Source organism: Megalobrama amblycephala, linkage group LG1, assembly GCF_018812025.1.
Source record: "Megalobrama amblycephala isolate DHTTF-2021 linkage group LG1, ASM1881202v1, whole genome shotgun sequence".
NCBI classification, from domain to species: Eukaryota; Metazoa; Chordata; class Actinopteri; order Cypriniformes; family Xenocyprididae; genus Megalobrama; species Megalobrama amblycephala.
The window spans coordinates 73,823,245-73,837,824 of record NC_063044.1 but is presented as its reverse complement, the minus strand read 5'-3'; positions in this window follow the sequence as shown (position 1 = coordinate 73,837,824).

Sequence of the window (14,580 nt, the reverse complement as noted above, 5' to 3'; positions counted from 1 at the left end):
AATGAACACAGTGCAGCTCACCGGCATCATGGACAAAATTGCGTGCAACGTTCATTTTCTTGGGGCGCTCCCGAGCGATCAACTGCCTGAAACACCATTAAGGAACTTGCCATCCGCATTGATAATTAACACACACCCAGCACAGCTGCCGGGTGAACATTGGTTGGCTGTTTATTTACATAGCAGTGGTACCGGCTATTTTTTCGACAGTTTTGGAAACCCCCCCGACAGCGACTGCTTTCCAGGGGTCCATAAAAAACTTTCTGCTAACCAACGCATCTGAAGTAGTATATTCATCCAGACGTGTGCAGGATTTCACATCGGATACTTGTGGGCAACACTGCGTGTTTTTTCTGTATCATTTGATCAACGGACGTAGTTATAACGATGTGTTGAAGATGTATGGCGACGATTATATTAAAAATGATAAAATGGTTGCATACTTTGTGAAAAGATTAAAACCGTATGTGTGTAATGAAAAATTTGCATGTATTCAGTGTGCGCAAAAGTGTAATACTCATATGAATCATGTTTAAGTTTACAATTCATATCGATTATAAATAAAGACTGTTAAAACTGAAATCTTTTTATTGTGTTTTTATTTCAAATTTAATCAATACATATACACATAATTTCATGAAACAAAAATATTCACAAACAAACCATTTTTAAAATTTTAACCATTGACTTTGACCGGTAGCCGGTGATATAAACACAGACCTTCTGAAGCGCCTGACACGCGTACTTTTTTCTTCTTTTAGAAGACGATTTACGCTGTACTGTAACAATATCAGAACTTTTTACTTTTTTTGAAGGACTTTCATATTCCGGTGTAGCAGTATCGGGTCTTTTTAAAGAATTAATTGTACGTCTAACATTATGATTCGGCACAGTAGAAAACGGAATGTTTAACTCGGCAAATGATTGTAGAAACTCCAACCATCCTGGTGGTCTTCTGTCATCCCGAATCTTTTGTGGAGCTGTAACATTCTTTAACAAGTCAAGCATGTGTGAACCAGGTATAGCTTTTCCCCTGAACACAAACTCCCCCGATGCGTTCCATGCGCTCACTCCTTTAGCTTTAGACATTTTGTCTAATATGTATCTACTGTTATTCACACTTCTTGACGGTACATTCTTCAGAACTTCACTCATGACATCATCCACACCTCCGTCATCTTCAGGTATAGACGGTGGACGCTTCATCTTTATGGGATAGTTCAGAATTGGGTAGTGACAATGTTAAAACGCTACTCTCCCGTTCACCTTGTTTAACGATAGTCAAAAACCGGGTCAGGATGTTCGCATAGAGTTTGGCTTTTTCGTACTGATTCAAATCACCCCTGAGCAAGATCGTCCTTATGGAAGTGTCCAGATCGTTCTCTACAGTCTGTTGGATATTTTCACGAACATTCTCATTTTTCAGCTTTTCCAGTTGATGTTGTGGTACTAAATACATTTTCTCAGCATACTCCATACTCAGCCGCGTCTAGATGCTATCAAGCTGGAAATAAATGGTACAGCAACACTAAGGAGCGGTAAAAGAAATCCTCCAGTCTGATTAAAGACTTTCTTCTTGGCTGATAGGCCGATTTTTTTATCGACGATAAATTTAATTTCCTTTTTTCTCCTTCGCAGTTTTTGGTACTGTTGTCGATTGACAGGAATTGTGCCGTAGAGTATGTTGAGAGCCACTTCGCACAATGTTAAAATGAGTTCGTCGGACGCCGATTGTAAAATAAGCCGACGTTGTTTTGGCGCAGCTTTATGTATCAGTTTCAACAATGGTAGATGTTTACAAAGTCTCGCGGACATGATGGGTGATCACGTTCTTCGTTTTTTCTGGAGATAAACCACTTGATGGTCGGACAGCAATCCTGTTCTGAGACGGAATTGTTCAGGAGTTTTTGCTTTATAGTCTATCATTAAATAACCGTAAGGTCGACTGGTTGCATCTTGATAGCATTCCATAAAGTATTTTGTGTTTCCAGGATACATTTGCCGACCTAGTACCGACACTTGATTGGCATCCCGTGGGTTTTTAAACAAAATCATATAATTTGTGTTCAAGCTGATGGTTCTACTGGATTTACCTTGGTTAAATAAATTCTGCACTATATAAATAGCGCTAAGATTACGATGATGCACAAATTGTGTAAAAACCTTTTCGACCTGATTGTTTCCACCCGCTTCGTTCATAAGGTCGTCCAAAATCAAAAGATTTGTCTTGTTGACGGGTAATAAATCATCATCACTGAGACTCTGAGGAATTCCTTCCACAAATTTAATGTCATACAGTTTAAGCAATTCATCATACAGCGGCTGCCAACAGCTATAAATATACACAATGTTTTCAATTTTTTTAGAAATCAGTTTCAGGCCATTTTCCAACAGATTTTTTACAAAATAACTTTTCCCTGAATTAGAAGGTCCACTGATTACCGCTGAGAATGGATGCTGAAGTCTGAAATCAAAATCAGAAGCATCCCGAAGGCCCCTGTGTAGCATTGAATCAGTAGCCATAAGGAAGAGTGGTGAAATCGGGTAAAAGTCTCAGTTTATTATACACCACCTTAAACCTTTTAACGACTGATTTGTTGTGCAGAGTGAGAGTCTTTTTATTTCTCACAATGTTTTCAGTATGGGCCAGGATGCATTGCGAACTGTCACGCGATGTTACATAGCTGTTAACCAGACCAATAAGACTCTCCAAACGAATAGCTTGGGAATTTTTCGCGTTTAACGTTATACCCTTAGCTTTCATGCACACTTTACCTTCGGCCGTGCGATATCCGTAAGATTTTGGACCGCTAGAGCAAAATTCTGTTATATAATCTCCGTCGTCTATTTCATTCGTCAGCTCCCCCAGATGATCTCCTAGAGGGGGATCCCAGTCCCCCTCCCTAGAGACAAAAATAACGCTGTCGGTGTCGGAATATAACAAGCGGTCACCGAGTTTGTCCATGAGCTCGTACAACTCAAGCCGTGCATGAGCTGTTGTAAAAGCTCCTACAAAAACGTTAATGTCGCGAGTCTGACGAACATCGCCTTTTGGGGGGCGATGTTGGACTAGAGCAACGTCATCCGAGACGAAAGTAAAATAAGTCAGCGTGTCGGTTTCGCCAAAAACAATTCTGGTGAAATCTTCAGGATCGTTCACAAGCTCGGTATAAGCCAAATTTTCGCGCATGGAGAACCTCCCCCATAAACTGTTCAGCAATAATTTATTGATAGCCCTCTGCGCGGGGTTGTGACTGATCTTTTCGGGATCAAGGCGAATACCCTCTTTTTCATAATATTCGCGTATATAAGCCTCTTTGTCAGCATCTGTGACAACATTTGACGGGTAACCAGACGCTTGTTGCTTCAGACATAAAAACGTCTTTACGTATTCACGAAATAATGTGTCTGACCGTTGTGGGAAGTGCCAAATCTCATCAATCGCCGCAATAACGTAACCCTTCTCAATCGCTTTCAAAAGCTCGATGCTGACCCAGCACCCTGCGAGCGCTCTCTCTTCATCGGTGTGGGTACAGTCTGTTGTCTGGTTTTGAGCGTGTGCACATTTACCGCACAATGGAAACATCAGTTTACCGCCGCATCTGTACGGGAGAACCGGGTGTAACAATTTACGAGGCGGATAAACTTTAGCTTTGATGATACCGTAATAATTTTCAATCGGTTCAAAATCTTTGAAAATAATTTGAGGGTGTCCGATCGGGTAGCTTTTCCTAGCCTGACAGAAAGGATATAAGCTCGTAAAATCTACGTAACTTATTCTCTCACCCTCAACCGTTTTGTGATACAGTTTATAGGCGTTAGTTCGTCCACCAAACAATGCCTCTCTCGGCTTCAGTCTCTCGGGCGCCGAATAAGTACTCATAAATTCCTTTACAGAAGGATCAGACCGTTTCATTTCCGCCCATTCACATTCCCAAAGAACCTCGATTTGCAAACCGTAGGTATTCTGTAGAATTTCAACCTTTTCGTCAAACTGTCTCCTGAGTTCCGCATAAGGTCACCCCTGACATAGGATGTCGCTGATGAGGTTCAAAGCGGCACGAATGTCCATGGTGAACGGCAACCGTTAAATTCGAACCCGTATCTCGACTTCTCCCTCCTCGTAGAATCCCATCTAAAAAGTAACGACCGATCGACACCTCGCCGTGGTTAACAGCATGGTGAATGTCAATGTTTCGAGTCTTTTTTACATACTCAAGCCATTCGATCGATGCGTTTGAGTAAGTCTTACTCTGGGGCACGTAAGCGTTATTATGCGTCAGAGCTATCGTATCTTTCTCGAGATAATGAGTTTTGAAGACAGCCATGCAACAGCCGGCAAGCGTCGTCGTTGAATTGAACGGGTCGAGCCCTGTGCAATCGAATGAACGCCTCTCTGGTATTTCATGCATGCCTTCACGCAGTAAGACGACATCATTTACACCGTAGTCATACAACTCCTTCCTGAAATCGAAGATTTCACCCTTGACGCTATTGTACCATGCATCAAACTTTACCTGATCTTTATCAGACATGTTTCCATAGTTGTAGAAGTTTTTATCGGGGTACTTCCCCCGGTAATCATCATTTTCTGGTCTATTGAAAAGATGTGGAAAATACCCTTTTTCTCGCGTAGTCAAATTGAGTGCCGCGGGCATCTTAGACAGGGCCATCGGTATGAACGCGTAGCTATCGATGTATCGCTTGGCAAATTCTTCATCGTACATGAAGATTAATTTACATCCTTGCATTATAACATCGAGAGTAAGCCCAGCCTTGCAAAAATACTCCAGAATTAGAAAAGGAGTCAAAATCTGGACGCATAATGGGCTATGAAGCAGTATCCCTCGTATCGAGGTTGTCTAAACCGGGCGATTAGTTTCGCTATACAGTCAGGTCCTTTGGCTACAAATTTCTCACCTTTAAAAGTGATGGCACAGACAAAATTCGATTGATGTCGGTCATTTACATATTGCGTTTCAAAGTCGTAAAAAATGTATTTATTGCAAGGGTCCTTGGGTGGAATGGGTTGTATGAAGCAATTGTGCGACCCCTGGTCAGGCAAATCTTCATTACAATGCACGCATCGATGGACCGCGCATTCATGCTTTTTGGTCTGACCTGTGACTACATATCGCCTATTGCATAGCTTGCAATATTTTAGAACGTTGCACGCAGGATTTTCAGCCCCCGGGGGGTGGTTTTTTTTATGCATTTCATAACAGTAACCCGACTTACAAATCCGCAAACAATCGCCGCAACGTACTGCTTTTTTAGGGTGATTATAACATTCCCCATCAAAACACACGTTGCAGATGCGTTTGCAATGATGGTCTCTACGATTCGAGTAACCCTTGTAGCAGAATTCACACACGTAATCGGCTCCGATGAACGCAGTCAAATTCAGAATCATATAGTAAATGGGATTATTTTGCAAATAAAGACATACTGTTTTAGGGTGGGGGTCGTCATGATTTCTTGTATGTTTCTAAGCCCCCCACGTGTTCGTCCTGTAAAAAAACACTATTTTAATGTCTAGAAGGGATTCAAAAGCACGTATGTTGTCGAATCCAATTTGTTTTTGAATTGAGAAGCCGGCGCTGTTATGGATGGTCACCGCAGTTCTTTCTAACTCATTCTCGGGTAATTGTGGATTGAGAAAACGTGCTAGACAGATAGAGAAGCATAAGTTGTTTGAAGCGTTTGTCGGACAAAATAGAGTCATTTTTTTCCGTTTGATGACCTGATCCAGAGCTAGATCCGTAAGTTTACGCCGATGCCCTCCTCCTTGTCGATTCATGGCTACATTAGCTTCGATTTCGACGGAATCATTCTGACATCAATCTATCGCTACTCTGTAAAACCTTTAGCGAATTTGGTCGGTAAATATGTTGACGGAGTAATTATTTCCGTCTGTTAAAACAGCAGAGAACTGGGTGATTTTAGCGTAGGGGCTGAAAGGGTTAAATTGATTTACACACGCTTCGCCACCAATATCTCGAGCATGGGAGACTATTTCGTCAAAAGCATCGTGCAAAAAAATGTGGTACGCCGCCAAATCTGTAGAGTTAATCTCCCTCAGATTCATGAGCCGTCGCAATTGTACGCTATTGAAACGCGGTCGCGGTAAAACATGATAGCCGTTAATCAGGCCGCCCTCCCGAATCAGGGTATCAATGTCTGAACGCGGTAGCGCTGACGTACCCGCCGGTTGATCGGATGATATTGTATTGTTTGCTGATCCGCCAGTATCTGTAGGGAGACCCACAATGCTAGACGACGGCTGCTGATTGTTATCAATAGTGTCCCCATTAAACGCCGCTCCACGACTATTATTTAACCCCCCGCCGTCTTGTATTATGTTTATATGGGGACTGTCTAATATTTCCTGTAACCGTTCTGACAAATTAATATTTGGATACCTGTTCAATTGCTGCTTCTAAACGTTCCCAAATTTGAAGTCTGTTGGCTGCCGGTGCATCATCGATCAAAAGATGTTTCTACACGATCTGAATACGTGTCTAGCAAATGCTGCAAACTGTCACACATGTTTTGGGTACTCACGGTTTGCGTTTCAAGCAGGCTTTGTAACACCTCTGAGAGAGATTGGTCTGGATGACTGCTACGTGTCTCGGCTGTGGAAAAACAGTTCTCCATATCCATTTTAATTTTTATTTTTTTTAGATCGAAAGTAACAAACAGAATATGTAATATCGCAAAATGATAAAGATAAAACATCGGAAACAAGCATTCAAAGCAGAAAGGTAGACATACATAGCATAACGGTTGAGAATAAAGAAGCCACATTTACATGTATAAATCAAATGAGGTCAAATATCGATGAACTGAACTGTATTGCAAAATCTATCTATATACGAGGAGTGTGCGGCGACTACAGCGCTAAGCAGACTCACAATTAATTGTCTCTCTCGCATCTGTTCAATTTCTAATCTTTCAACTCGGGCATAATGTTCGTCAGCATTTCTCTGCATTCTTTGGATAATGTCTATTATTTCACGCAGTCCGACACCGTGTCCATCAAACCTATTGTGCAGCGCAGCAAATTCACCTGCTGATCTCTCGTTTTCCTGCTCGCGACGAGCTTCCAACAAGTCCAAACGGTTGTGAATAAACGCTATCTCCCGTGCCGTTCTGTCACGTGCCTCTGCCGCCCTGACACGTTCCTCAGCAGCTCTGGCACGCTTACAGCAGCGCTGTTACCTTCGTTGAAGACGACAACAAAATTGTTAAAAGCGGTGGCGACCGCGTCTATTTTGTCAGCACGATCGTGATTCCGAGGAGTATCCCCTTGCTCTTCCTCCTCTTCTTCGTCACCCTCTTCTTCTCCTTCTTCGTCACCCTCTTCTCCTTCGTCGTCTCCCTCTTCACCTTCAGATACGCCGTGAAAAGAAAAGGGAGTTTGTCTACCTCTCACTGTCCACGTGTCATCTTGATCGTTTGTCCAAGACAATGAGTCCCACGCGTTCACTTGCGAGTTCCGTCCACGTTGATATGTCGTCAGCTGGGTATCAATGCGTTGATCTGTATTAGAAATATAATAACCACAAACTCAAATTAAAGCTTAACCGATTAATTGCAGATACAATGTTTTGACTAATACTGCCATGGTATTCTATATAAACACTTCGCTTTAAATTAATTTTAAAGAATAATAAGGATGAATCAAAACTTACCGGAATTTATTACTACGCGGGGTACAGGACTTGATCCACCGACGTGACACCTCTTCTTTGGAGGGACTACCGAGATAGGTCGTAGCAACGGCCTGGATCTGTCCTCATGCCGTCTCTTATTCGGATAGGTGGGTGAGCTTGGACCAGGCAACGGGGTGGATTCCCCGTTGTGAGGTCTCTTATTTGGAGGTGGTGCTGAGCGTGATCCTGACTGTTCCCTAGCCTCTGACGTTAGATCTGTCCGGGTCACTGGTGGAGATTATTTGTTCCTGTTGCGATGGCAACGTTTGACAAAAATTACCGGTAGAGTCGCGGCTCCTAACCCTTGACGACTCACTTGTGGTGGCCTCGTCTTCAAAATCGGTCGTGGTGAGGTCAATGAAGCCAGGAAGTGTGACCAAGGCAGGTAATTCTATTAAAAAATAAATAAATAAAATTTAAAAGTTAGATTTTAGCATACACAGGGATAAAATGTTTCTACATGTAGAAAATAATAATATTTTTACCGTCGTCTGAGTCCTCTATAATGCTTGGGCTGTCTGCTACTACAAATAATAAAACATATAATTTTGTAAATTTTTATAAGTTTATAAATATTGTGCATTTGTATAACATCAAAATTATAAACATATGAAAAACAGCTTTGCATAAATATGTAACTTACAACGGTCGAATGGCATCGAAAGCTCTTTGTTCAGCATTTGAGGCTATAACAAAAGCAAATCAGCATACGGAATATATTGAGTAATCACACCGTGGTAGTAAAAGCGTTATAGTGACGACAAACACGCATAACCCAGTATAGTATCATTACCTCGGCTATGACACGCCCAGAAGTGGAGGGAGGGTTATATTTTTCAATTGATACGTATTTAATGGCATATCACCAACTGCAACTAAATATGATTACAGTAAGACAATAGGCTTAACATGGCTGTTTGTAACAAATAAATATTTGTAACAAATAAACAAATATATTATCCAAAAGATTAATATAAAATGTTAAATGTGATTATCAAATTGCTTCAAATTGTATATACATCAAAACATACTCATTTAATAATCAAATACTGAATATCTGTTTTCCCCAGTCTGACCATAACATTGTAATATTAACCCATTTATACTATCTCCAAATCGATAACACCACGATTAAAAATAAAGCAATTAATTTGAAATATACAAATAAAACAATTATATATATATATATATATATATATATACATAGCAATGCAACAAATTAATGTGTAAACAAGGTAATATTAACCCATTTATACTATCTCCAAATCGATAACGCCACGATTAAAAAATAAAGCAATTAATTTGAAACATACAAATAAAACAATTATATATATAACATAGCAATGCAACAAATTAATGTGTAAACAAGGATGTACATAAGCGGATACACGTCATCTCGCACGCCTGCTTGCTCGCGCTATCAAAACAAATACTGAGCTGAGATTTAACAGAAAATCAAAGAATCAGTTGAAACACCACGATTCAAAAATAAAGGAATTAATTTGAAACATACAAATAAAACAATTTATATATATATATATATATATATATATATATATATAACATAGCAATGCAACAAATTAATGTGTAAACAAGGTAATATTAACCCATTTATACTATCTCCAAATCGATAACGCCACGATTAAAAAATAAAGCAATTAATTTGAAACATACAAATAAAACAATTATATATATAACATAGCAATGCAGCAAATTAATGTGTAAACAAGGATGTACATAAGCGGATACACGTCATCTCGCACGCCTGCTTGCTCGCGCTATCAAAACAAATACTGAGCTGAGATTTAACAGAAAATCAAAGAATCAGTTGAAACACCACGATTCAAAAATAAAGGAATTAATTTGAAACATACAAATAAAACAATTTTATATATATATATATATATATATATATATATATAACATAGCAATGCAACAAATTAATGTGTAAACAAGGTAATATTAACCCGTTTATACTATCTCCAAATCGATAACGCCACGATTAAAAAATAAAGCAATTAATTTGAAACATACAAATAAAACAATTATATATATAACATAGCAATGCAGCAAATTAATGTGTAAACAAGGATGTACATAAGCGGATACACGTCATCTCGCACGCCTGCTTGCTCGCGCTATCAAAACAAATACTGAGCTGAGATTTAACAGAAAATCAAAGAATCAGTTGAAACACCACGATTCAAAAATAAAGGAATTAATTTGAAACATACAAATAAAACAAAACAATTATATATATATATATATATATATATAACATAGCAATGCAGCAAATTAATGAAAAGTATTTAGCCGATTTCAAAATACCCATACACCATTAAGGCATTCCTTTAAAACGAAAGTAAAAACAACAACGGAAACTGAGAGCGGAAATACAGTGTGTAAACAAGGATTTACGTAAGCGGATACGACGTCATCACGCACGCATGCTTGCGTACGCTATCAAAACAAATACTGAGCTGAGATTTAACAAACTTTAAGAGACACTACCGCGTACAGAAAATCAAAGAACCAGTTGAAACGCAACACATTTAAAATAAGCAAACCACCATTTACGATCGACTTGTAAGTTCTACATTATGAATATTACGTCTCATCAATCCGCTACTCACTTTCGAGCTACCATCAAATAAAACAATTGATATACATAAGCAATTAGTTATACAAAATACATTGCACAGACACAGACTATTAAGGTGTTCCTTTAAAACGACAGTAAAAACAACAGCGGAAATACAGTGTGTAAACAAGGATTTACGTAAGCGGATACGACGTCATCACGCACGCATGCTTGCGTACGCTATCAAAACAAATACTGAGCTGAAATTTAACAAACTTTAAGAGACACTACCGCGTACAGAAAATCAAAGAACCAGTTGAAACGCAACACATTTAAAATAAGCAACCCACCATTTACGAACAACTTGTAAGTTCAACATTATAAATATTAGGCCTACGTCTCATCAATATCCCGCTACCCAGCTTTCGAGCAGTCATCCAAATAAAACAATTACAAGTGTAATATCCACACGAGAAAGGTGTGTGTATCGCACGATCATTTGTTTTGATTTGTTTTGTTTTGAAATGAATGATCGACCGATATACGTACCAAGAAATCAAACATTTCCACGCTTAATGTATCAAATCAGATCACACCCAGAAAGAAAGATTTTAAAATGATCAACTTACAGTTTCTTGGCATTTTTCTGCAGGAAAAAGTTGAGAAGACGAGACGGGACCAGTCTGTACTTTCACGAATGTGATTTTGCAGGATTTTCTCCCCGTTTATATCCCCTGACTCGAAAGGGTAGGGGTCTGCGGGTCTCGCTCCCTCGGGCTATGAAACTTTTTACACTCATCCTTTGTTAGGAATAAATGATAAATATATAAATATGTTTTCAATAACACTAAATGCATATCCGTTGATCATATCCGATCTTATATTAGAAATTAAATATATATATATATATAACTTTTTGCTTTGTTCATAAAAAAAATTCTGTAAACACTTGCGAAATATACCGAATACACTACGCACGTTATACGAGCTGGTTTATCAGATTTTTTCGCTTATAAATAAAAATATATAGAGAGGGAGAGAAAATAACTTATCAAACGGACTCACAATGTGACCGACATTCTGAGCTCCGTTCTGATGGATGTTTGTAGAAAATCACCCGTCATCGGCGCTATTAATAAAATACCGTTTACATAAAAATCACGAACACGTTTTTGTTTTAACCTTAATATGCAAGGTTAGACTGAAAAGTGTGCGATGAAAGGTCTATTATGTTTTAAGCTGCTGATACCACATATCCAGCGAAATAATTATTAACACAGGAATTGCGCGAGGCAATGGTTAGAGCCTGAGGCCTAATGAATGAATGCTGAGCCGTGAAGAAAATCATGAATGCACTTCTTGTTTGAAGTCAAACACATCTGCAGAATACTATTGTGCATTCACACCGGAGATATTACATCCGCGAGGCAGTCTCTCTGCTGGATCAGCAGGGATTGGAGCCAATAGGTTAGCCGGTGTCACAGCGGTACCTCAATCGGACGTTCACGGGAACGACTCAAAGAACACATGTGAACCTGCAGAATGCATCGTGTTAAAGAATACTATTGTTGAGACATGCGGGAATATGCTAACCCCCTCCAGCATATTGCGAGGAAGTAAAATAGTGCATTGTTTCATTGAGTGGATTGTTCTTCAGATGGCCTTTGAAATAACCATTTAGTGTTAAGGACATCAAGAAGGAACACTTCTCCCTGCTCACTGAAAACTGTAAGATTTTTATTTTCATTTATTCGAATTTTCATTAAATTTTATTTTATTATAAATCTATAATAATTGGTGTCAGTAAATTTAGTCAAGTCGCCTTTATTTACTGTATATAGTGCTTTTTACAATGCAGATTGTGTCGAAGAAGCTTTACAGTGATAACTGTTTGTTATTATTAACATCGTTATACTTTTATTTATTACCATCTTCATTCAAAGAACAGAAAGTTTTTCACTTTTGAAAAGTGCGTGTGTGTGCGTGCGTGTGTGTGTGTGTGTGTGTGTGTGTGTGTGAGTGAGAGTCAGTGAGAGATTTTTAGATTTCAGTATAAACTAAAAGCAAAATGTTTTTAGATTTTTTTTTACTTACCAAAATGTATACCCCATTTGCAAATCACCTTTTAAAATTATACTAAATGATATTTTTGAAAATATAAAAATGAAAACGTTTACTATGGTATATGAGTTTAGGGGAGAGATTATTCAGTATAAATGCAACCATGTCTTATATGTCTTATGCATCTGAACGTGTTCAAATTCACTTTTTTTTCTATTAACATTGTTAAACTAAATATTCCTTTACTAATATGAACACATTTTTAAAATTTATATTTCAAACTAAAAGCAATTGTTAACCCATTCAGACATCTTTGAAGTTTTTATATAAATAATAATCAGTCTCAGTAAATTTAGCAACTGTTTTTATTATTCAGTACGTTATAATGTTTTGGAGATGTGAATGTTTTTCACTTTTGAAATACATGTACGTGTGTTCGTGTGATTTATCTTTTATCAGTGTTTTATCTATTTTAAAAAAATACCATGTTTATTCTTTTGTTATTTTGATTCGGATGTTTCTTCATTACAATCTTATTTTTGTTGCTTACACAGGAAGATTAGACTATGTGCTGGAATGCGGATGTCTGCTCAACACATGTGACCCTTCAGCCTTTAAAATCACCATCAGGAATTCCAACATGACATCAAAGTTCAAAAATCATCCATCATCCACCCTACAAATGACCCGCAAGTCAATACCATAGATATTTCAAAATGCTGAGAATCAATGGACATATTCAAAACCCATGTCAAAGGTCAATCGCCATTTAAATTCCATAACCCCAAGGTCATGGAGTTCATACAGAGGTCAACTAGGGGGGGGATGGGATAATATTTGGGTGGTCCCGTGGGGGAGGGGAGAGGTCAAGTTCATAGGTCAAAGGTCAAAGGTCAAAGTAATCAATCATTTTTTGACATTCTGTCCAGGGTAATTACTACTTCTATAGTTGTAGAAAACGTAGTACAGTATTGGGTAAAGTAATTTGTTTATATTTCTATAGTTGTGTTACTGCCATTATAAAGCTTAGATGCGTCAGGATATTTATTAATATTTCTCTGATGGTCTTTGTGAGAAACAAGAAAGTCATGTACACCAAGGATGGCTTGAGGGTGAGTAAAGCTTGGGCTAATTTTCACGTGAAAGTGAACTAATCCTTTAAGGGGTCTGAGATCGTTTGCAGTGTTCACATATGGGCCGAAAATCACACAAACTGCGCTCAAACCCCTGAAAACACCAGCGATCAACGCTCCTGGACTTTACGTTTACCCGCTTGTGTCCTGTTCAGCATTTAGAAATAGAAATCACTCGTCTGTCGTGTTTGTTCAGTCAGTTTTGTTGTGATGTATTTAGTGAATGTCTCTGCACTACAGACAGATGAAGGTGGTTTAATGTGTTTTCAGCAGGATCACAGATGCTGTTTCTCAGGCGAGCTGCATATGTAGTCAGCATTTCAGAAAGAAGCTGTCTATTTAGGGAGAGATGCATCTTGTTATGATTATGATGAACCACAAACCTGCGTTTTGATCTGTTTCTGACACCAGATGAATATGTGAATGAAGTTTATGATGTATTGATGAAGTTATCCCAGCAGGAGGCGCCAGATCTACGACATTTTAACAGAGCCAGAGATGCATGAAAACGGATGTAACAAGTAGCTCTTGAGTTTTCCTTTTTGATATAGATAGTGTGAGTTGTTAGTGTTTTGTGCTGTATTTGTTTAAGTACATGAACTCTGTCTGGTCTTGGAGTTAAAGCTTAAAGTGGAGCGACTTTCTTCATTTCCAAATAGGCTATGATGTTATCACAGGATCAACAATGTTTTGTTTTTGTCAAATTAATTTTATTCTAACATTAGGCTATGTCAGATGTTGTAGCTCAAAAGCGCACCAAATATGTCGGACTGAAGGAAAATCCTAATAATAGTAGAAATAACAGGAACACTTTCATCAACAGCACACATAAAGAAAATAAGTCGAGAGCAGGTTGCAGCCGAACATTTGCTTTCGCTCACTTGCTGGTACAAATATGTGGTCTTGTTTCATTAATACAGTTTTTTCCCCTTATTTATACTAAAAGAATGGAAGTGAAATCTGACAACATATCCCAAAATGTGTACAATAAAAAGAAAATGTATACAAGACAAACAAAAATATTTGGTCAATTACAGTTATTAACTTTTTCATACAAAAAAATAAATTTGGAGTTTGGCAAAGAACACGC